We start from the raw sequence: 21,525 nt of genomic DNA, 5'->3' as shown, positions 1-21,525 counted from the left end.
TTCTCATTTATCCTCTATAAATATTTTCAGATTGTAAATTAGTCTGGTCAATACTGACTGACTGAGTTACAAAAATATCAAACTATTTCATTCCTGTATAGATATTTTGTCAGTCCTCATTTGAGCTTTTTGTTGCACATGAAACTCTTCTGACTGTCCTGTCAGCAGAAACCCTGAATGACTCTATTGTATTTGTTAAGCAAAAACTCAAAGGTACAAGAAAAGACACATTAGGTCAAATCTACATAGCTATATGTTCAAAGGAATAGTTAGAAAGCTTCCAGTCAGCAAGTTCAAAATCACTGTAGTATGAACGGCGCATGAATTAAAGGCTGAGCTTTGCAGAAATTTGGAACGACATAATTGTAGTTACCATAACTGATAGAAATGCACAATTTAAATGGTGGGTGTAACAGAAGATAACATGACATCACATGGCCTGCTGATAGGAGACTCCCATGGTTGCATGTTTCTAGTAACACTATGACAGCCACTGAAAGTTTAAATGAAATATAAGAATAACTTTTACAAAGGGGCAATAACTCCAAGAATCTCAAATTCGTTCAACGTAGTTATTTTAAAATGGAGAAATCCAATCAGTAAGGGAAGAAGAAATATTGTTTTCTTGCCGACAGTATCAAAGAAGCTTGAGCAAAATTAGCAGGTTCACCAGAATACCATCCAAAAACAACATAAAATCAAGAAGTTCTAGAGAGTTGTCCAGCTTGTTGTATACATACGTGATGTGGCAGAAACACACCGTGGTTGCTGTCAGGTCAGGGCGGTGGGACTGAAATCACCTGTGGAAATAAACATATCATTAAAATGTAAAGATCATTCTGTACATTTTCTACATTATGTATCCCATTCACTGTGAAACATTATCACTTCTAAAATTCCCTAAAATGCATTAAGCACACACTGACAGAGCTGATTCATGTTTGTATCTGCTCTTGTGGTTGATTCTTAGAGTTGCTTCAGTGCTGATCCACTTTAACAAATACTGAATGTCCATTATGAATCCAAAGAAGTGACAATCATGGCGTTGGTGGTGGTGAAACATTTCATATATCTACATATTTTACATTAATGTAAGGTTCAGCTTGTTTTCTTCTTTCAGACATCATCTCATTTTGGCCTTTTCTCAGTCAAAACATGAATCCTTTCCAGTGACTGGACATAGAGAACCTTAAGTTTCGATCAGTTGGTTGTTCAACTCTGTACTTTGACTGGCTAAATCTGAATATACGCGTGCTGGTCACCAAACCAAGATGCACACAAAGATGAGTCAAGCGAGCTCAGTTTAAGCAGCACAAAAAAAGAGAAAGAAATCAGAATATTGCTGGTTTTATTATCTAATAATTTGTAGGTTATTCTTTCAATAGTTTTGTTAATAAAATGTCAGATCACAGTCAAAACTTGAATACATTCACTTAACAATCACATATGACAAATAAAATGATCAAATCTGAGCAGCTGACTTTAAGAGCTGGGCGTTTTTCCTTGAAACTGTAGCAAAGCTGATTATTTAATTTTCAGAATAAGTGCTGATTATTTAATTAAAATCAATAATTAGTTAATTTACTGATTGACTAAGACTGTTCAAACTATTATTTGAAAATCACAGATTTTAAAATCAAAAATAATATCAAGTTTTTATGATTATTATAAAGCTTCATAAAGGATTTTTTTTACTCACTCAAGAACAGAACACAAAACAAACAACTTGCAGCACATTGACTTAAATTGAACAATACCTCCCAGATACGAGGAACTAAAATTCAACTCAACAAGTCCTCCAAACCTGAAGAACCTGCTGCTTTCTCCAAACCCCTGACCAGAACCAACAGGAGGGCACATCTAACAGTAGCACGAGATAGAGCAACATTCGTCAGTTCTATTTGCTTTTGTTTAGGCACAAAAGTATAGATCAGAAAGCAAACAGCAATTTCCCCCATTAAAGTCCAATTGGGTGCCTGGGGTGGTTTTAAAATCCTCTGAATTCCAGGACAAACTGGCAGGTGCAAAAACCACACAGTTTATCAGCCTCAGAAACTGTAAAACCAGAAAGAACCCTTAGATTTTCAAATCACACACTGGCCATGAACTAATTATAAGACTATGACATGTAGCTCTGTTGGGAAAATCAAGCAAATCTAATCTTCAATTTGTGATATTTCATCACTTTAGTCGACTTTTTTTATTTAAAAAATTCCCTAAAATAAGCCATTTTCACCCACCAGATTGGTGGAACTGAAATGACATTAGTGATTCAACTGCAAATAGTAAAACTGGTGACAAAAATTCTGCGACTTTTCAGCCCAACTGTAGGCCTACGTAGAGCAGAGAGGAGACAAGTTTGAACTCACATTCCAAATTTAATGACTGAAATATCTATAGTATCTCCCTATATTGGTAACACCTGGAAATATGTGAAAATAAAAAGGTTGAATTGATTCCAGGTTTTATTCATTTTGGAAAACACAATCAAATAAATTGTATTTTCATATTTTCAAATGATCTATGACTACTTTGTCATCATGCACTTAAGATAAGTTTGAGTTCTCTCTACATCTAGCTATAGCTGTGCTGTCTCCATGGATGTGTCGGGCTTGCAGTGAAAAATGAGCCCACAATGAGCAAAAATGAGGAGGGTTCCTGAGTGTCTCATTAATGTCTGATAACTGAAATCAGCAGGTCTAAGTGTTTACTATTTAAATGGGACATTACCTGTTGTTGGTCATGTAAGATCCCAGTTTATGTCATTTCAGTATTGTACATTTAAAGGATAGGCAGAAATTGCTTAAAGCTGCGGTCCGGAGTTTGAATCGCAGCGTCTCCCAAAACACTGGTGGTCCCACCCTCCCTCCCTCTGATTTCGCCCCTTTATTTGTGCACGCGCGCAGTACATGAGAGGAGTGCCCGGAGTGCTGCAGCATCTCGCCTGTTTTGCTGTTTTCCCCTCTTCTACATTTAGTACATTTAGTAAATAATAAAGGAATTATGTTAGAATGCTGTATTGAGTCTAACTTGTCCTAATACCAAAATAACATGAATCTGCTAGGACGAACGAGTAAAGTTTCAATATGTGATTACACTCGTGTATCCCTCTCGATGACGTTGTTTATCAAACTTAGTGCATTTACACGTGTATATGTGTTACATTGTTTATTTATTTCTATCTAGAGTTCAGAATTGCATGACTCCTCTGACGAAGAGTATGTCCCAGACGCCCCAACATCTTCCTCCAGAGGTCGGGCATCTAAACGAAGCCGTCAGGCGGGCTATGGAGGCCGTGGTCGGGGAGCGACGCGAGCACCCCGAGCCAAAAAACGTCCTGCAGTCTCTTGGCCTGACAAGCCGTGGGATTGGTAACTTTTCTGGAAGTTGCTGAGCCCTGATGCTCTCTCCTCCACAAGCAAAACAAATGTGCGCGCGGTTGCGTAGTGCGTAGCTCGCCCACCTCTGCATGGGCTTGCTTGCTGTGCGCGTAACCGTTGATTGACAGCATGACAAAGCTGAAGCTCGAACTTGATTGGTCGGCAGCAACCGGCGCTTTTTGGAATAACATGGGGGTCTATGAGAGGAAGGCGGAGCTCAGGAATAAATTTTCATATCGCGTTATACTAACATTATATTATAGTATCGAACTAGACTAACACATTTAAGCTTTGTTAAAAAATGATACATAAATTGAAAACAAACAGAAACTCCGGACAGCAGCTTTAACGTTGATCTGGCGACATCATAACGCTATCAGGAATTGACTTTCCTACAAAAGGATAATCCTTATATTTTTGAGGTACAATTATATGCACAATATTCAGACTTTTAAAATCATATTATAGTACCTCACTCACTACTTCAGTGCATTTGTTGTCTGTCTTAATGTTGTAAGACTTCCAAAAAGCTGCCTCAAAACACACCTATGTTAAAAGTATAATAAATAAAACCCTTAGAGCCTAATCTTTTTGATACACTTTGAATATAATATAATGTAATTATTCTGCCATAAGTCTACTTTACTGACGCCCATACTGTTTGATTTTTTGTTAACACTCCCATAGAGCTGCTACATGTTTCAGTGCAGAGGTTATACACTCTAATAGAATGGTGGGAAAAAGTTTGTGGACACCTCATGCATTTGTGAAATATTGCAGTCACTCTTAGGTCTTCAAGTGCGATTCTTTTTTAGCATAGCCACAGCCAAAATAGTAAACAAATCCTAAAGAAGCCATTAAAAACTTAAAATTGATTGCTTCCAGAAAAAGAAATTTTAAGTATTGAGTCATTTTGGTACCAGTAATCTGCTAATGAAGGTCGTGCTTTTTATTAAAAGGCACAATTTTTGTTGCCGTGCTTCGTGTCTACATAAAGGCAGCACATTTGAAAGTTCTTCAGAGACAAAAATGGCTAAAACAAGGAACTTAACACAGGAAACATGCATGAAGATACAGATTCTCAGCCAAGAAGGGTACAGCTGCCACCAGATAGCCAGGAAATGCAGCACATTTGAAAGTTCTTCAGAGACTGGATACACTTTGCAGAAATACAGATGAATCAACAGCTTGGAAGACAAACCAAGACCATTTCAGCAAGAAATGACTGCATCCTGATCTGCATGTGGAGGAAAACCATCTAATGACATCACAGGAGCTTCAGCAGTAGTGGTCAAACCAAACTGGTGTCCAGTACCTGCACTGAACGCGGCTGACTTTAACATGATGGCTTAAGGTCCTACAAGGCTGTCAAGAAGTCGCTGATCAATGAGAGACAAAGGTTAGCCCGGCGTTGTTGGGCCCAAACACACAAGAACTGGACAGCCAGGAACTGAAAGAAGATTCTGTGGTCACATGAATCCAGTTTCCAGCTTTATCGTCCTCCTGCTAACGTGAGAGTACGCAGAAGACCAGGAGAAGAATTATCTTCAGCATGTACAGAACCTACTGTCAAGCAAGAATTTAGAAGAATTCAAAGCAGCAATTCAAGAAGAATGGGACAAGATTAGCCCTCAACAGTGTGAAAGGCTGATGGGGAACATGCCAGCCAGGATTAGAGCTCTACTGAGTGCTAATGGCAGGACAGCTAAATATTAATTTGACGATGTGATGTTTTTTTGGGGGGGGTTTGTTCACTTTTGAACACATTCTCTGTTATTTATTGACTTTGATCCCAACAATGTTGAGAAATGACATATTGAAACTTTCAAGAATTTAGTTTTGTTAGTGTTTCTTGTAAACAATAAACAAAAATAATATAATTTGTATTGTGTCTGTCTAATGCAGTCGCACCTTTTGAAACACAAATAAAGATGTTTCTACAAATATCTCATGATAATATCTGAGATTGTGTAAAATTTTAAGGGCGTCCAAAGACTTTTTTACACCACTGTACATTCAAATGTTTCCATTTAAGTAGATTAAAAGGACAATAAAAAGATGAATACTCTTTAATAGAATTATTATTAAACCATCACAATTTAACTTAGACCTCGAGAAGAAACATATACTTCAATCTAAACATTTCTGACAGACAGAACTGAGCAATTTGATCTTTGAGAAAGTAAATATTATGGCAGGATTCATTAGACTTTAGAGTTGTGCCTAATAAGAGAGCAGTGAATGAGGGTTTCGTGTTTTCAAAACTCTTCTTTGCAAATAAACTCTCTGCAAAGTATTTCTTTACCTGTTCCTGTGTCTCATATTCCCTTTGTGTTTTGTGACATGTTTTCAGTAACAAGACAAAAAGATTTGGTTTTCATACATCACTTGGATCATAGTGTCATCTTGCAGTAATGTGGGGTCCAAGCAGATGCTTTCTTAAAAACAAATAGTAGCTAGTGAGTCACATTTAGTCAAAGGAGGATGGCGAGGAGAAGGAGAAAAGAGAGAAGGAAGACAACAGAAGTAATAGTAGGTGTTAAATATAGAGGGATGGAAAAGCAGAAACTAAAGAGGGAGGAAGAAGAGAACTCATCAGCCGGGTTTCAGTCAGTCAGGATTTCCCCTCTGTCAATCCTCACCTCAGGCCCCTGAGAGAGATGGAGTGAATGAGAGAGGAGGATAAAGACAGAGCGAGAGGAGAGACAGATGAGGGGAGGGAGGGGAGTCACGAGTGAGACACAAACTTAGAGGCAAAAGGAGAGTGACAAGAGAGAAACAAGAGATAAAGGCGAAAACTGAATAAAAAGTGAAAATAAATAGTAAAAGGACAGAAACCAGCAAGACATTAGGAAGTCAGGCAGAGAGGATGGTGATAAAGACAGATGCACCAGATGATAGCTGCAGTTTGCACTAGTGCAGCTGCCAAATGAGATGATGGATTTTTATTCCAATGTCAACATTTGACCAAATTAAACTACATTTTTGGTATTATTTGTGGTTAGCATTTTTTTCTGACAACTAGCAGTGTACTGTCTATCCATTATACATCGCTTCATCCTCATTAGGGTCGTGGGGGGCTGGAGTCTATCCCAGCTGACTTAGAGTGAAGGCAGGGGACACCCTGGATCGGTCACCAGTCTATCACGGGTTTACATATAGAGACAAACAATCAAACTCACATTCACACCTACAGACAATTTAGATTCACAAATTAACCGCAGCATGTTTTTGGACTGTGGGAGGATGCCAGAGTACCTGGAGAAAACCCACGTATGCACAGGGAGAACATGCAAACTCCATGCAGAAAGAGCAGGCCGGTACATGAACCAGGGATCTTCTAGCTGTAATGCAACAGTGCTACCCACCGATCCAATGTGCAGCCCTGGCAGCGTATTAGCATTAACATAGAAAAATCATTTGCCACTGATGCACTTTCACATCAGCAGCATTTGGCAGATAAAACAAGATTGTTTCCACTGTATTTGCATTAACTGCAACTGTTCATTATAAAGGTGTCCAAGATTTAATATTTTTTCATCGCTAGATCTGTTTAATGTCAAACTCCAGCCACTGAATAACTCTCTAAAAACTCATATCTGTGTATCAAAGCTTATATTTAGATTTTTTTTCCATTGAAATATTCCCTTTCATGAAAACAATGGTTTATATGTAACTATACACGGTCGGTTCCTCTAGAATGCGCAGATGTCGAGCACACCAGCTCACCTACAACTCTGCTCAGACACCGTAAAAGTGCTTTAGACTACACAATAGCAAGTCGTAATACTGAATTAAGTCAGTCACGTATTGGTTTGTTACAAATGAAACCCTGGAAGTCTGAGCTGTGTTTTTAGATTGTCATCAGTATACTTCATTTCTAAGGTGGAAATACTCAGCAATGGCATGGACTGATTATTTTGCTCAGTATTTGTCTTTCAGCATATAAAAAACACTCATGGAAATGCTAACAAGTGAAAAAAGCTCATTTGTATCAGAGAAGGTCTTTAAATATCTGGAAGGGATTAATGTGACAAGAAGGAGCAGCTACATGAAGCTTTGCAGAAGATTGACTGCACACCTCCACCTTCTCAACAACTTCACTGTGAGCTGCTGTTGTTGAGAAAATGACTCCTGCTGTGAGATGCATGAAATCATATCACCTTTTCATTTATTTCTGACTGAATTCTTTACATGTGTGACATCAGTTAGTTTGGTCTATAAACAGATGCACTTTTCTTGATCACCTTTCTTACATCATAGCTGCTTAAACAGTGTTTACCAGTGAAATATAACTAAGTAGATTTACTCAAGTACTGGGAAAGTACAAGTTTTGGCCACTTGACTTGAATATTTTGTTTTAGTGCTACTTTAGGATTCTATATTGATCCTCATATTGATGGGGAATATTTTGCACTTTAAACTAAAGTCAGGTTTTCTGAAGAAGACCGTCCTGAAAGCTCAAATGTTTTCAAGGAGGTGTTCTGATCCAGTGGAAGTGAACCTCACTAACGTGGGCTTGTTTAAAGAAGCCCTAAATGTACTTGTAATGGTGACCAGCTTAAAAGGATTAGAAACTTTCCTTCTGATTCTCCATCCATCTTTTATGTTGCAATGTAAAGCTTTGTAGTTATGATCATTTAAGACTGCTTGTAGTGTCTGAACTGGTGCAGTATTCATGTATTATATCACATTAAGGGGCATTGAAAAAATGCAAACATGTTTGACTGTAATGACTTAAATCAAGGCAAGGCGATCAAAAACCCTGAAGCTTGAGCTGGTTGATGACAAAAGCATGAAATTAGAGTACAACCCATGAAGCAGCGATTTGCAGGTTAAATAATGGCTGAAATATTGTCAAGTCTCAGATCATTGTTGCTGAATAACTCAACATCCACTTGTTCACTGAGAAGCAGATTGGTGTGCAAATGTAGTCAGATTGTAAGTGAGACATCAAAATGTCTTTTGAGCTGCAAATCATGATTTCAATTTAATAAAATGTGTATTTTTGGCCTTTTGTTCTATATTTATGCTATGTGTTCATTACAAGTAAATTTATTCTGGGCTGTTTGGTTTTCAAAAAGGAAAAACTGAGCTGTCGGACAGTTTTTCAGACATACACTACCTTTCAAAAGTTTTGTGGTCACCCAGACAATTTCATGTTTCCATGAAACTCACACTTTATTCATGACTAACATACTGCACAATAATTTTCTAATCATCAATTAGCCTTTTAACACCATTAGCTAACACAATGTAGCATTAGAACACAGGAGTGATGGTTGCTGGAATGTTCCCTCTGTACCCCTATGCAGATATTCCATTAAAATCAGCTGTTTCCAGCTAGAATAGTCATTTAGCACAGTAAAAATGTCTAGACTGTATCTCTGATTAATTCAATGTTAATCTTCATCAAAAAAAATTCTTAGTATTCTTATTTCAAAAATAAGGACATTTCTAAGTGACCTCAAACTTTTGAACGGTTGTGTTGACTAAAACGGAGTTCTAAACTAAAAGATTAATTTAATGATGTTCTTGGGAAAAACCCCTAACCCTAAAAATTTTTAATCCAGGACTAGGCTTAGTCAGGTGAGGGAGACTGTGCCTATATCCTTAAGATCACTGGTCACGTGTAAAACAACTTTAAAGTGTTTTAAGCAATACTGCAGAATGCAATGTGTTCATTCAGCAAATATTATCCAGTGTAACAAATGTTTTTGCTAACATGCCAAAATAATTGACCTTTTTGATCAACAGCAAAGCTCTCCAGGTTCAGTCGTTAATGCAATGAGAAATTACGTACGCACTGCAGACACTCACATACACGCTGTGGAGTCTTAAAAATGTGAACTTGGTGAGCAGGACGGGGGGAAAGTGTGTTTGACCTCTTTGACAAAACAGAATCCAAAAAATAAGAGTGGCGTGGAGGAACGGATGTATGTTGAGCATCACATGAGTGCCTGTGCGTGTGTGTGTGTTTCATGTTGTGTGCAGGCCTACAGCTCGGGCGTATAAAACGTTGCTCAGCTAAAAATAAATAAAGGGCCGAGAGAGGAGCGAAAAGCATTGTGCGCTGTGAGTCACGACCAGGAGTGGTGGTGTAACACACACACACACACGATCGCACTTTCTCCTCCCCATTCAAATGCTGAGAGGGAGAGTGCCATCCGGTTCTCAAAACCATGACATCAGGACTCCACAACCTCCGAAAGTCTCTGCTCAACACAATGACACACACAACACACACACTGCAGTGAGTGAGACAAAAATATTCAACAATCACGGAAGATAAACAATATCTTCTTGTGATCATATCAATTTACAAAAAAACCTCATTTATTTCTATGATTTTCCTTGAGAGAGCCCAATGACAGTAGAACACTATACACACTTAAAGATGTTTCATAGCATGGTTTTTTTTTTTTACGTTATACAAATACACATCACTCTAAAAAATATGGTTGAACTGTGTTCATGAAAGAAATAACTTGAATACAATCCAAATTGTTGGGCTTCTCCTGACAACGTTGATGAGTACATTCTGTTTACGGATCCTGACCTGACAAATGTCCTGAAATAAGAGAACATACAGATGAATACTGTTCTGTGAAAGATTAGATCTATTTTATGCTATAGTGTGATTTACAGAAAAACATATTACAATTACTATGCACTTAATTAGACTCAACTCTACTTCGAGTAAACATTAAAGACTGCGCTGATATCAGTTAATGAATGTGTTTACAGGCAGGTAACCCTTTTCTTGAACAAGAATCACAATGACAAAAGTGACGCTGCTTGAAGGAATTGACTAATTTAGGTTTTTGGCATTTTTGTTCTTTGTCGACAGGGATGGTGACGTGGGAGAGAAATATAGAGTAAGACAGGAAAGAAGTGACATGCAGCAAGGGCTAGTCCAGCTGGGATTCAGACTGAGGACCTCTGCTGATGGGGTTTGTCCCTATGAAATGTGCACAATAAACATTATCAGGCCGCCCCAGGAAAGTTCACCTAGTAAGGCCTAATCTTAATTACACAATTTAAGGCCAGCCAAGTAAAACTGGTAAAGGTGTACAGTTTTGTTTTGGAATCCAGCAATATTGTGATCAAAATGTTAAATGTTTAACAGCAAAGGTTTTGGGATGTTAATGGAATCTGAATTTGACTTTATTTCCTTCATAAGGGGCATGGAGAAAAGTTTGATATCAATAAAGTCTGACTGATTGACTGACTGTGTGGCAGATTTTTTTAATGTGTAAGTTTGGGAGAACAACATGTTGTGTTTTATACTTGATTGAAAAAAAAAGGAAAAAAAAAAGAAAATTCATCAGGTACTTCCTGGAACTGACTAAAATGTCCATTTGTCCCAGGTTTGGATGATGACAGAGCCATGAAAAAATGTCAAGCTCTGTGACTAAAAGCCCTCCACTGCAGAACCATCCTCCTCAAATGTTCAAAGCACTCAATCTTCGGTTTAATAAGGAAATATCAGTCACATGAAGAACTTCTATATTACTTAGTCATCCCTGTTCTCTTGGACAGATAATTTATTTTTGTCAACATGCACATCAGAAACTAGAATACAACAGTAGTGTGATCTGATGTGATGCTAAAAAACATTATTTTGCTGTCTTTTTGTTTGTCTTACACATATGTAAATATTTTAAATCAGTTTGCAATAAAGAGCAATGAAACTGTCAACCTCCAACAACCAATTTGTTCAAATGAAGATCTGTCATATTTCAACATGGTGCTAACAGATTTATTACAGTTCTTTGGAACATGACAAAATCTGCTGGACATAAAATATACATACAGTTATGCTAATATTTAGTTAAATGCCTGTGGCCATTTTCAAACTCAACTCTGCACTAATTGGTAGCCGTCCACAAGCTTCTGGTTGTATCTTTGACCACTCCTCTTTGACAGAATAAATGCAGTTAAACTAAATTGTTGGCTTTTTGACAGAATAGTTATTATCACCATCCAATGTTCTTAATGGGGTTTAGGCCAGGACTTTGGGAAGGCCAGTCTAAAACTTAATTCTAGTCTGATTTTTTGGTTTATTGTCTTGTTGGAGCACCCAACTGTGTCCAAGCCAAAACCTCTGGCTACAGATTTTAGGTTTTTACTTAAGAATGATGAGGTAATCCTCCTTCTTCATTATTCCATTTATTTTGTGTAAGCACCAGTTCCACTGGCAGAAAGCAGCCCAAGGACCTCTCCTTTTCTCTTCCAACATATTTCCAGTTATTGTTGTCATTGGTGTCAAGGAGCCTAACTTTTGTTTCATCTGACCACAAAATATTCCTCCAGAGGGCCTTTTCTTTGTCCAAGTGATCTGCAGCAAACTTCAGTTGACCAGTTGTTTCTCAGAAGCATGGTGATAGATCGTGTTTTCTTCAATAAGTTTGTAGGACAGCCTTCTCTCATCTATGTTACATTGTAAAAATCAGGAACATCTTGTCTCAGAGTGATGCTGGTAAACTATTCCATGCATTTACAACATCTAGACTGCACTACTGTAATTCCTTATTATCAGGATGTCACAATAATTCTCTTTAAAAACCTTCAGCTGAAACTAAATGATGCAGCCTGAGTTCTGACAGGAACCAGCAAGAAGCTATGTCTTCCAAATTAGCCTCTCTTTATTGGCTCCCTGTAAAAGCCATGATAGAATTTAAAATCCTGCTTCAAACATGTAAAACTCCTAATGACCAACCTCCACTTAAAGGACTCATTGTACAATACCATCTGAACAGAGTCCTTCACTTCTCAGACTGTAGGTTTAGTTGTGGTTCCCAGAGTTTCCAGAAGCAGATGGGAGCCAGAGCCTTCAGTTATCAGCCTCCTCTGTTGGCTAATTCAGCTTCCAGTTTGGTTTTGGGAGGCAGACATCTCTTTTGAAGATTAAGCTTAAAACATTCCTATTTGATAAGCCATATAGTTAGGGCGGGCTCAGGATCACCTGAGCCATTCTTTAGTGTGCTGCTATAGGTTTAGACTGCCAGGGGATTCCTATGATGCACTGGGCTCTTCCTCGACTGTCTTCTCTCTTCCTCCATACTGTAATACTGTACACTGCCTGTCCAAAAAAGTTACACATTCTAATATTTCATTGGACCACCTTTAGCTCACGTTCACCGCAGCATCGTTTGGATGAGCTTTTCAATGACACAGCATCTTTTTATGTCCAGAGTTGCATTCATTTTCTACAAGATCTTATATTGATGATAGGAGAGTCGGACCACTGTGCCAAGTCTTCTCGAGAATATCCCAAAGATTCTCAATTGAGCAGAGGTCTGACTCTGTGGAGGCCAATCCACATGTGAAAATGATGCCTCTTGCTCCCTGAAACACTCATTCATAATGTGAGCCCCATGAATACTGGCATTGTCACCTCGGAATATGCCCATGCCATCAGGGAAAACTCTTTTGATGGAGACCTGGTCATTCATTATATTCAGGTAGTCAGCTGACCTCATTCTTTGGAACATAACATTGCTGAACATGACCACACCAGATCATAACCCTAACCCCTACAGGCTTGTAGGCACTAGGCATGATGAGTGCATCACTTCATCTGCCTCTCTTCTTACCCTGATGTGCCCATCACTTTGGAACAGAGTAAATCTGGACTCATCAGACCACATGACCTTCTTCCATTGCTCCAGAGTTCAATCTTTGTGCTACCTGGCAAATCCAAGCCTTTTTCTTTTCGGATTAGCCTCACTGATCAGTGGTTTTCTTCGAGCTACACAGCTGTTAGTCCCAATCGTTTGAGTTCCCTTCACATTGTGCATGTGAAAATGCTCTTACTTTCACTATTAAACATAGCCGTGAGTTCTACGGTTGATTTCCTACGATTATCTAAGACTTTGTTCCATAAAACGTAATCATCACTGCAGTAATTATCCAACAAAAGGCTCTTACCTATTTGCTTAGTTAAATCCAAGTGGCAAGGTTTTTTTGGACAGATAGTGTAAATCACCATTACATATCACTAACTCTGCGTTTCGCCCTGGGTCCTGTGCTTGTTCTCTCCGCGGGCGTCTCTGGATCTGGAGCTACACGTCTCTGATCTGCAGCCGCTGGCCTCACCGACCTACAAAATATTCATTGTCTATTTGTATTGTTTATCTCTTCTCCACCTGCTATCTCCATCCTCCTCATCCCACTTCTCACCCCAACCAGTCGAGGCAGATGTTGGCCTTCCTCAGCCGGTTCTGACTTAGTTTTTTTTTGGTCTCCCTATTTAGGCTGTTTATTGTTTTTTGGTTCCTTACCCACGCTTGCCGCCAGCTAGCTCAAAGGGAAGTTAACTTTGAATTGTTGGGTTCTCTGTTTACAATTCGTACGGGCTGTACTTATGTATGTTAAGCGCTATGAGATGACAAATGCGAATTTGTGCCATATAATAAAACTGAATTGAATCTAATTCTTCCTGATAATGGCAGTGGAAACAATTTTATCATCCACTCTATATCACAAACAATTGCTTCTACAGATGATTTTGAGATCTGCAGCTGTATTAAAATTGTTTCCAGTGACTTTCCCTGATTTGTCAAGTCAATGATTTGCTTTTTCATATCTTTGCTGAGCTTCTCAACTTTCCCACTGTAGTGTTCATCGCTGAGACTAATTAGTGTATGAAATGGGTCCTATTTAAATCAGCTCAGAGGAGTCACCAGCTGTAGTCAATGGGTAGTCAGCTATGAGAAGCTAACTGCCATGCTACTAAGAAAATTTGATCGATGCAGCTTTCTACACACTAAAACTAATAATTCAAGTTGCTTGTATGTATATTTTTGACCCAGCAGATTTTTTTTTCACATTTCCTGAAGACGTGTAACAGGTCCGTGCCACCAAATAACATAACTGTTTTTGTGACGAACACACATGGGCTTCAGTGATTCCATCATAGAAAATTCAGTGTTACAGGAGTCACTGGAACTGAAGCCTACATGGAATATACATGGTATTCACAAGTGTATGTAAACTTTTGTCCATGATTGTTCAGCAGTTGCATTAGCACCTCATAGGCATAGACTGTATATATAGTGGACGTAGCATCTGGCTCCAGAATTGAAGTCCACCCGGAAGTGTCAAAAACTTGCAATATCCCGCCGTCTGCTAGGGTTGGCTCCAAAAAGCTTTTTCTCCATAGACCCCAATTCATTTTTGGAAAAAATAAAATTTGATAGACTGATTTTCTACAGCTCAGGATTTTTTTCCTGTTAGTTTTCATGGTCAAAATGAGAGATCAGGTGGCCGATCTTAAAATAAATCAATTCTGAATTTTAAATAAATCGTTAAAGTTGGCGGAGCCAGGGGGCGTGGCTATACTTGATAGACAGCAACAGAAGCCTCTGCGGTAAAACGTGGGCGGGATAAGAGAGTTCTCAGCCAATCCTGCCCCTAGTTTCTCTCCGGTCCAGTCTGTTTGATGACGCTTTTTACGTCACTGGCTCCAAAAAATCCAAAACGGCGACCAGGAAGTAGCAAAATCCGGGCTTCATTTTCTCGCCGTTGAAACCAACGGGTGACGTCACGGTTAGTTTATGCCTGCTCATAGGTAGCATCTCAGGAGGTATAGCATTGGAGGAACAATGCACATGTGTGTCGGATCTATGCCCATTTTAACTACAATATAAAAATACATAGATCTAACCTATAGCAAGAAAGTTAATCGAGTGTAAATGTATAGTTTCTGTCTTACAAAAACGTTCTCCCAATTACACTCACAGGCCACTTCATTAGGTACCACTGTTCAATTGCTTGTTAACACAAAAAGTTAATTAGATGGAAGCAACTCAATGCATTTAGGCATGTAGACGTGGTCAAGACAACCTGCTGAAGTTCAAACCGAGCATCAGAATGGGGAAGAAAGAGGATTTAAGGGACTTTGAACATGACATGCTTGTTGGTGCCAGACGAGCTGGTCCAAGTATTTCAGAAACTGCTGGTTTACTGGGATTTTCACTACCATCCCTAGGGTTTACAGAGGAATGGTTCCAAAACAGAGAAAAATATTGAAAATGCCTCGTTGATGTGAGAGGTCACAGGAGAACGGGCAGACTGGTTAGAGATGATGGAAAGGCAACAGTAACTCAAAAAACCCCTCATTACAACCAAGGAATGCAGAATACCATCTCTGAATGCACAATATGTCAAACCTTGAAGAAGATGGACTACAGCAGCAGAAGACCACACCGTGCCACTCCTGTCAGCTAAGAACAGGAAACTGAGGGCTACAATTCACACAGGCTCACCAAAAATCGACAATAGAAGATTGGGAAAAATGTTGACTGGTCTGATGAGTCTTGAATTCAACTGTGACATTCAGATGTTCAGAATTTGGCTTCAAAGCATAGATTCATCCTGCCTTGTATCAGCAGTTCAGGCTGCTGCTGGTGGTGTAATGGTGTTGGGGGTATTTTCTTGACACACTTTGAGGCCCTTTGAGTACCAAATGAGCAGCATTTAGACACCACAGCCTACCTCAGTATTGTTGCTAATATACTGATGGTTGTGTATACCTAACACAATCATTTATGCAGCCTTCAACAATGCTGCAATTGTTAATAATTGATTATTTTTGTGGCAACAAGATGAAATACATTAAAAGTGAAAATTGATTGGTACGTTCAGTATATACATTTTAGATTTGCTATATATGTTTTTTTAGTATGTATTTTTTTATTTTTCACAATATATACAAGGCATATTACGAGCAAATAAAGACAATGCCAGTTCATTATTAAACTGTTGACATGTCAATTACTTGTCAACAGTGGCCTTGAAAGATAAAGGAAAAAACAACAAACAAATAACAACCCAAAAAACCCCAAAACAAAACAAAAAAACAAGACAAAGAAGACTCACACAACAGGGTACCAAAAAAAATATTATGTAACAAAGCACCAGTCTTTCCAGCCTATACTATCTAGTTAGAATTGGCTTATACATTAGATGATTCAGATTTGCTATATATGTTGATGACAACATTTCTTTATTGGGTTGATAAAAAGGATTATCCGATTGGCATTGTATTTGCTTGTGCAACGTATTGTTATTACAGTGGCTTTATGACATATTTGGATCCTTTACTGTTTGAGTACTTTGTTTAGCTTTATTCAAGCATCCATTCCAGTTGGATGGGATATGTCTGAGAAATGCTGTTGTCATGTCTCTAAATTTGGTTTAAGTCTGGTCTTTGACTGGACCACTCAAAGAAAAAGAAAGTCCACAGACTGATCCTGATGTTTAATGTATGCTTTAGCTCATTATAATGTGACTGTCGTGCCAGTCTTGGGTCTCTGCACTCTGGAACAGGTTCTTTAAGCACCTCTGTGTCTCCCATATAGCATGATGCTGCCACCACCGTGCTCACCATATGCATGGTGTTTAGCAGGTGATGAGCATCTTCAGTGCCTGATGTTCTCCAAACATAGTGCTGTGAGGTTTGCCCAAAGAGTTTATTTTGTGTCTCAAATGGAGAATCATTTCCCTTGTACTTAGAAGTCCTTTAAATGCTATTACACCCAAACGGGCCTACCGTGCTCATCAATGCTGAACACTGAATTTGTCTAAGACTAGATGCCCCAGTAAATTTAGCCCAAGAGCAGACTGTTTGATGCAATAACAACCAAGAACTCCAAAAAATCATCACAGGATTTTTAGGTAACTCTTTAGCTGTCAAAGCGCTGCATCTACAGTCAGAAAGAGATTGCAGAAATTTGACCTGCATGGGAGGAGTGCCAGAAACACATACAAAGCTACAGTATGCCAGTGAACATATATGCAAAAAAAAAAAAAAATTTTGGAGTAATGTTCTTTCAGGATGAGAACTTCGCTTTGAAGCATGGTGCTGGAAATGTTATGGCATGGAGTTGCTTGTCTGTTTTGCAGTTACTGATGCAACGGTGAATTCTGCATCATTTCAAAGAGTACTTGAAGATGATGTGAGGCCATCTGTCTAAAAGTTGGCATTGAATAAGAGGTGAAAAGTTGACAGGACAGTGATCCTAAGCCACACAGCAAATCCACAAAGGATGATTACAAAAGAAGAAATGGAGGGTAATGGATGACCGAGTCGAAGATTCGAATCCATTGAAATGTTTGGAGGATTTAAAATCGCAGTACATGAAAGAAAAAACTAAAAATCTTCCAAACCAAGGGAAAATTTTTATTTTGCCCTGATGAGCAGAGGGAATTTTGGAACTGTATATACAGAGCCGTGAGTCTTTTTAGACTCTGACCAAAATCCATGCAATTTGACATAGGTGGGCTTCACTCATGTTGTCGTTGCACATTGAGAAATATTGAAACAAATAAGTAGCAACCGACTCAAATTTTGAGACAGAGGAAGCGGTATATGTGGGCAGATATGTTTTTCTGTTTTGATATAGATTAGATAAATTTGCGAAAAATTTACAGATTTTCAGATTGTCTGTGTGAAAAAGCCATTTTTTCCCATCTAAATCAAAATCTGCATGCGCAACAAAATGTTAAAAAAAAAATGAAGGAATGTGAATACTTGTAAAGTGACTGTATGTAATTTCTTGGAGACTGGACTGTTAGTTTTACTCCTATCGAGAATTAAGTTTTACAGATGTATGAAGTATTTTCCCCGAAAGTTTGCAAAACTGAAAAATTGGGAAGAGTAATTATAGTGATTGAATCTTACAACACGCAGATGTTAACATACTGTACATTAAATGTAGCTGCATGTGCTGCATATTTTGTGAACAGCTAATTTGACTCCACACACTCAACACTCATTATCCACATGTGCATTCTATGCTGCATGGTTATGTAAAATTTAGATTTAGGAAGGCTTCAATAAAGTGGAACACTGATTTGGAAGCTATTAGCTAAATATAGTCGCTCTGATTGTGAGGATTATTCTATACATCATGAATAATTATATTAAAAATGCCAATAGATTGTGTAGTGGAGGAGGAGCTGGTGTCTCCCACTGACAGTAGCGATGGTTCATTGAAGTTCATTAAGATGTTACTACCAGGGCATCTAGTGACAGATGTCCCCTTTACTGAGTTAGTGGGGAATACAACAGTATGGTAGAATTACATTTGTTTGTGTGTTTTTCAAGCAAAACACACACACACACACACACACACACACACACACACACACACACACACAGTAAGTGCCCTGTCTCTCTGTCTTTGTGACGAGGGCCTAATTTCATTTTAACCAATAGAAGCTATTTTTATAACTAAGAACACAGGTGAAGGTAAAGTATATTCACTACATTTATTGTGGTCTTGAAAACATAACCAGCCTTTACTTGGAACAAATTGCTATTTCATTTGGATTAAACATTTTGAGCCCTCACCACTGCAACAGCAATCCTTCGTTCTTCTGTTAGAGCTCTGTCAAATGAAAACTGTCCCACAGAAGACCTCTACAGGTGCAATAACAATGGTTAGAGCAAAGCAGTAAGTCAGCGACTATTTCATGGAGTGAAATAGTATCGATAGGAGGAGGCTGGGGTGCACGGATGTGTCAACAATCAGCAAAATTTTAACAGTGTTCATTGTGTCTAGCCAACATTTTGTTTGAGTATGATCACCACTGCCCCCAAACCTTGTTCACATTTATTATTGCAACTATATGATTAAAAGATGTCCTCTAAACCTTAACATTGTGATAATTAAACCCATCACTCAAACTACTAAGGTTTCATTTATGCAGCAAAGTATTAAATTTAACCCACAAAGACGTACTTTACCAAAACTGAATCAAGTAGTTTTTATGTCTAATATAGGTCACTAATTTGCAAACGGGAGAAAAGTGTATTTGGGGACTATATTCAGTTGTGGATTAAGAAACAACTGTTTCACCAGTTTCAGTATTCTGTGGCAGCAGCACTGTGTATGGAGGATGACATTGACAGTAGGGAGGAGGTCAGGGTGGATGGATGGACAAATCATCAGACTATAAAAATGTAAATTTTATTTATCAACCAACAGTCACTGTGAGGGGTTTTCCACCCTTTAAGTACACCGCAACTGTCCTCTACCTCTATTCTAATTCTTATGATTTATATTATTTTATGTATTATTGTAACCATAATGCACAAGGTCCTTTAACCTTAACAAAGTAGTTGTTTAACCAACCACCAATTTTTCATATCCTCAACAAAGTAATACTAAACTAAATTTAACCCAAATGAACCAAGTAGTTTTTGTGCTTAATAATAAGAGGAAACTGATTTGCAATCAGCAAAAACAAACAAACATATGTAGTTACTATTCCTCCCCTGTGAATTAAGACATCTGTTTGACTAGAAACAGATGTCTTAATTCACAGGTTATGCTTGTTGGCATTAAGTCAATATTAACAAGAAAATATAGTATTTCACTAGCATCATCCTTTAAATTACACACTCATACAAACAAGGAAGCAAAACATATTCATGCTCAAGGGTGACATTTGTACAACTTCAATTGTAGATTTGAGGTGGACTGTTGTAAATATGAAACAGATTCAGTAAGTGTGAAGTGGGACAGTTTCTTCTTTTGGTAAAGACTGCAGCAAAGGGTTATTTCCTGAAAAAATAAAACACAAAAATGAAAAGAAATCACACTACACATTGATTAGCAGTGTTCCATGCATACCTTGTGTTTATATTTCACATTGTGTACTGATGACGTAGTTCAGATGACTTAAAAAACACAGTTCTAAAGTCCCTGAAAGATACGTCTAGTGAATAAATCAACTCTATAATTTGTTGCTGTATCCATATGTGATTTCAGAGACTGCAGATGTAAACATCACTGCAAAGCCACACTATGTTTGTTTCCCAACTGAAACCAAACGGATGCTGCGGCCCATGGGATAATGCTTGTGACTAAATGCATAAAGATATTGCTGAGTTGATAACAAGTTACAACTAAGCATATACTGTATATGTTGTTGTAAAAGCATCCAGATTTTATCATAACTCCTTTCTTTTTGCAGCCCGCACGTCTCAAAGCCCCTTTGGTCTCAGTTTTAACCATGACGTCATCTCCCTAAATATAGCTTCGTACTGGTAGCTCGTATTAGAGACAAACGATTGTCAGTGGATATTTAGGAACATGCTGTGATTTATCTTACACAGGTGGGGACTGAAATGTTCTCTTTACTCTTTGTCTGACGCAAAACACACGACACGACATTAAACTTTAGGTATAGTATTTCAATCGGAGTGTTGGGTATTGACCTGTAGTGATTTAAATGCATGTAAAAGGTATGAGTTAAAACAGCCAATAAATGTCTTTATTTTAAACTATTTTTTTGACAAGGGCACATGTGTGGCAACCTGACAACTGTCAAATGATGCCGGCAGTGTCACCATAACATCAGTAACTTGAACAGTGGAAAACACTTCATACTATTGCATGGACATTTTTCTTCCACCATTGTGCAACCATTCCTAATTCTGGTGATTTAGTGGTTGAAATACTATTCTAAGCTCAGCACACAAGAGGGAAGCAGGCAACGTCAGCAACACATTTGAAGACGTACGATGAAGTGACACAGTCAACAGTCACACCAGCAGTACACAACACTTGAACTTGTAGACAATACTTCAACAAAGCCACCAAACAGCATCAAAGGGCTTTACGGTTGGGATAAGAAAATTACAGTTTTGTTTCATGGAAGCAAACTTCTCCCATCATATGATTGGTGAGAACTCAATCAGCTGCGTCATGATGTTGACAATAATCGTGATATTTAAAAAGTAGCACATATGATAATATCTGAAATAATCCAGCTCCACTAACTATCTGGTTGACACTCAACTAAGGAACGACATACAGTTATGGTTACACACTGTCTCTCACCTCTCTACACTCATATTTTGAGGTCAATTCATTTGCCAACAAAAGAAAAAACAGTCAATGACAGATGTCATTTTTTCTATAAATACAACAATAATATTGTTCTTGTAAGTTCTTTTGGCCGCGATATTGGTGTACTGTGACAGTCCTAGACTCATTTTAGGAATGAGTTAGTTCATCTAAATAACAAAAAAATGTGTGTTTCCATAAAGCCTTCTGGTCATGTCATAACCAAAAACAAACTTCAGGTGAATGGAGTTGTCCCGTGCTCTCAGCAGTGCAAAACTGCA

At 38.3% G+C, this 21,525-nt stretch overlaps 1 long non-coding RNA gene across 11 annotated transcripts in view; it reads right to left on the bottom strand.

The window, feature by feature from the left end:
• Positions 1-21,525, bottom strand: part of LOC110963401 (uncharacterized) — a 55,284-nt gene that overhangs the window by 20,832 nt on the left and 12,927 nt on the right. For all 11 annotated transcript variants that reach the window (XR_007943640.1, XR_002596510.2, XR_007943638.1 and 8 more), the window contains one exon: positions 741-800. This is a non-coding gene — a long non-coding RNA (uncharacterized LOC110963401). The remainder of the gene's footprint in view (positions 1-740; positions 801-21,525) is intronic.

The sequence above is a fragment of the Acanthochromis polyacanthus genome, chromosome 8 (genome assembly GCF_021347895.1).
Source record: "Acanthochromis polyacanthus isolate Apoly-LR-REF ecotype Palm Island chromosome 8, KAUST_Apoly_ChrSc, whole genome shotgun sequence".
In the NCBI taxonomy this organism is placed as follows: domain Eukaryota; kingdom Metazoa; phylum Chordata; class Actinopteri; family Pomacentridae; genus Acanthochromis; species Acanthochromis polyacanthus.
This window is presented reverse-complemented; position numbering and strand designations above follow the sequence as displayed.